At 39.8% G+C, this 4,364-nt stretch overlaps 1 pseudogene; it reads right to left on the reverse strand.

Moving 5' to 3' along the window:
• Nucleotides 1–2,641: 2,641 nt before the first annotated feature.
• Nucleotides 2,642–3,049, reverse strand: LOC102811339 (annotated as a pseudogene).
• Nucleotides 3,050–4,364: the final 1,315 nt, after the last annotated feature.

A 4,364-nucleotide genomic window follows, 5' to 3' on the forward strand; every position in this document is an offset into this window, starting at 1 on the left:
TCCTTGGTTCTCTCTCAACGTTTTAGATTTGTGGCTTTCCTTTAATAAAATCTTCATAGTCTCACTTTCTGCTTATAGTTTTGCTGCTGTTGCATGCCATCAGTCAGTTCTGACTCATAGTGATGCTACAGGGTTTTAGACACTGGGGATCTTTATGGTAGAAAAAGCCCCATCTTTCTCCCACAGAGTGGCTGGCGAATTTCAACTGCTGACCTTACAGTTACAGTCTAACGTATAAACTCACTATACTACCAGGGCTCCTTAATTCTGGTTTTATTCACAGTTAAATTACGAATGAAATACAATAATTTGGCTGGAGCTATCCCAGAGGGAATATTCATTAATGTAAAGGAAATTCTAATATAATCACTGCAAACTCTTCGTCTTAATCTTTCAGTGATCCTTTGGTTTACTTCAAGTACCTCACACAGTCTTTGCCTTCTGCATTTATTAAAGTATTTGAAGCAGTAGTTTAATGATTTGATGCGAGATGCAAGAATATCTTATTATTGTTCAATTTCATGTCACAAAACATCACTAGGCAATCATCCATATTATCATATATTTTCATTGCACTGATTTAGAAATCATGTCAATCTGAGTACAAAAGAAAATCCAAAATATGAGAAGTTTATATATAAATTGATAATGTGGAGATGAACCTCTGAGATAAATTCTAGACCAGTTCTAAACAAAGGACATTGACATCTTCCAAGGTAATAGGACAGGCCAAGGAGCTTTCATTTTAACAGCTAGTTAAAATACAAAGGTGCTCCAAGCAGAATGCGGGACCCTATCCAGAGAAGCAGCGACACTAGAAATAGAGGCAGAGATGAGAACATGGAAAGAGGGAGCAGCTGAGGACTCTAGACTCATAGAAAGAAAAGGACTGTGTGCTGGCAGTCAGGCGGCAGGCTTACAGAAAGTGTCCTTTGGTTGTTTAAATTATTATATATCCCCAAGTGTTTTTGTGTACATCTCCCCACCCTCTCTACCCCCCAAAAAAGAAAAACAGAGGGAATGGAAGCAAATACTGTTGAATGATGATACATGGAGGAGATTATAATCATTGCAATGAAACGATGGTGTAAAGTCAGTGTTCTCCCATGTAAACTATCACTCAGTTCACACTTAAAAAAAAAAAAAAAGCTATTGATGAAAATGCTTCTATAAAATACATTAAATACACTTAAAACTGAACAACAACAACAAAAAAGATAAAGTTGCTCTTAAGCAAATATCTTACCCCTATTTGGTATTCTTTCCCTGGAATAAGCTCAATTTTCTTATTTCCCATGTACATTGTCACAGGGATCTACATGGGTTTTCACTTAAAAAAATTCTGTTGAAAATTAACTATGCACCAAATAAGCAAGTAAACAACAACAACAAAAATAAAAGTTACCCTCAAGTCAGTTCTGACTCATGGTAACCCTATTCTGCCAGAAGAGATCTGTACTCCGTAGGGTTTCCAAGACTGTAAGCTTCTGGAAGCAGATTGCTAGACTATTCTTGCAATGTGTCTCTATTTGGATTAATCATTTGTTCTACCCAGGAACTCCTTTACAATGTGCCAAGCAAGCAAAACACTAAGACCCAAAGGTGAATAAGACACATTTCTACATGTTCCAGTTTTATAAGAATCACCTTGAGTTGAGAATCAGAATCTCCAGATAGGTGTGTATTTCTATAGTATTTCTATAATCAAGGAAGTTTGGGAAAACTGCATTATTCTACTTTATCTTTGTGTTTATGACTCAGCTTTTATACTCTCCAGCAGTAGTTATAGGCACTGTGGAGAAAGGGAAAAGTACTCTGTGAGCACAGTGATTTAGGAACACAGAATCCTTGGTTCAGTTCCCAGATGAGGCAGTTCAAAAGAATCTGTCAGGTACATCATCCAACTTTATATCAGTCACACAACCTGAGGAGACTCTATTTGATCATATTGTAATATAGCTTCAGACAGAAGGGATCTTTCAAAGGAGAGCATACCCTTGTGCAAGGTCATCATTAGAAAAAGTAGGGGAGAGTCTCACCTTATATTTACCAGAACACACAAGAGCAAAGATCTCTTAGAAAGTATTTCCTTTAAAAGATGAATCAGAAGAAAATAACTGATGATTTCAGTTGCTCATTGTATTCTTCACCCACCCCCCCTTCTTTATGCCTTCCTCAGAGCCCTGTGGCTTGTAGGTGAAACACTGGACTGCAAACAAGGTTTGTGGTGCAAGCCAATCAGTTCTTCCTCAGGAGAAAGATGAGGCTTTCTGCTTCTGCAAATATCGATAGCCTCAGAAACCCTATACAGGCTCACTATGAGTCAGAACCGACTCAACAGCATTTAACAACAATATATATTCATCAATGATCACCTTTATAAAATACTGTGGGTTCTCTGGTCTCCTTCTAGTCTTTTTATTTTCTTCCTTTTGTTGTTTTGTTTTTAACCAACACTAGAACAGGCAGAGAAGCCGGGATCAACTCACAAACAGATACAAAGCAAAGAAACAGAGAGACAGCAATTTTGAGGCCAGTCACCAGAAAGATGTCATCAAGGTGGGAGATGCCTCAGATGGCAAGGCCTCTAAATGGATGGAAACCAAGTGCTCAGTCCCTCTCTAACGCTTGGATAGAGAGTTCAGTTGGATGGCATCCATGTGGACACTGGGTTGGGGGACTTCTCCAACCAGTCCCAGCCATTGTCCTTGATCATGTGTGCTAACTCAATGCCAAATTTGCCTTCTTTATACTTCTGGCTGTTTTCAAAGGCATGTTCATATTTCCAGCCCAGAGTGGTTTTGCAGTTTTTACAGTAAATGTCTGTGACTGCATGCAGTCCTTTTAGCAAAACTTGTTCTTCTGCAAGCCCACAGTCCACATTAACTACTAATTTAAGGAGGTATGCTCGTCCTTGGCTTCCTTGAAATGACTTGGAAATGAGTTCATCATGATTGGCCAAGTAAGCTCTACAGTGAATGCAGCTGTAGGTCCAGTGACAGGAAGGCAGATATGCCTGAAAAGTCTTGGATCTTGTCATCCTCGCCATTGGTGCCGCTGAGCGTGTCCACTCCCACACGACAGGTAGCACGGGAAACACCGGAAGACACAGGTAAAGGCCGTGGTTTGGTAGGGGGTAGGTGTGGGTGTGAGGATGGCTCCACACACGGGTGATGTTTTCAGAGGAAGGACCTTCAAACAGAGGTCTGGGACTGGTTTTCAATAGCCGTGCAACAGGCTCCTCGGTCCCGCCAGGGCTGGGCTTGGCTCCGTGTACTCCTGGGGTGTGCTCCTTTTATTCTTCATCTCCCCTCCTCTCCTTTGATCTTCTCTCTGCCCATTCTTTGGCTTTCTGCTCCCATAAAGATTTACTGCCTTGGAAACCCTGTACAGGGTCACTATGAGTCAGAACCGACTCCACGGCACATAACTATCTACTTGATCGCTAACCACATGGTCAGTAGTTTAAACCCACCAGCTAATCCTCAGAACCCTATGTACAATGTTGCTATTAATTTGTTTTTATTCCTCCTTAGATAAATATGCTGTTCAGTGTTCCTATAAAGTTTAATTTTAAAAAAAAGTAATAAAATTGCTACCATTTATTCAGCATCTATTAAGTTCCAAATATATTATGGAGTTGTCAAATATTAGCTCATTTAAGCCTTGTAAGAGCTCTGTGTCCTAATACCACATAACTAGAAAAATAAAAGTTTTGGCCATGTTAATATAAGTAGACCAAAGTCAATGGGCGAAGTTACCAACCAACCAGCCAATAAACCCATTGCCATTGAATGGATTTTGACTCATGGGAACCCTAAGTGTGTCAGAGTTCAACTTTACTCCATAGGATTCTAAATGACTGTTATCTTTCAGAAAAAGATTAGTACAACTTTCTTCTGAGGTGCTTCTATTTAGATTCAAGCTATCAACCTTTATGTTTATAAGTGAGCATTTAAATATTTGTACTACCACTCATCTGTTAGTGTGTCGTACTGTGGTGGGTTGTGAGTTGCTGTGATTCTGGAAGCTATGCCACAGATATTTTAAATACCAGTAGGGTCACCTATGGTAGACAGGTTTCAGATGAGTTTGCAGACAAAGACAAACTAGGAAGAAGGAGTAATGAACTACTTCTGAATATTTAGTCATTGAAAACCTTATGAATAGCAGAGAAGCACTGTCAGATATTTTGTTGTTATTGTTGTTAAGTGTTGTTGAGTCGATTCTGACCTATAGCGACACTTAGAGGGTTTCCAAGGAGCAGCTGGTGAGCTTGAACCACTGAGCTTGCAGTTCAAATGACTTTGAAGTCTGACACATTAGCCCACAGCGCCACACCAGGACTGCTACCAGATGTAGTA

Source organism: Chrysochloris asiatica, unplaced genomic scaffold (assembly GCF_000296735.1).
Source record: "Chrysochloris asiatica unplaced genomic scaffold, ChrAsi1.0 scaffold00035, whole genome shotgun sequence".
NCBI lineage: Eukaryota > Metazoa > Chordata > Mammalia > Afrosoricida > Chrysochloridae > Chrysochloris > Chrysochloris asiatica.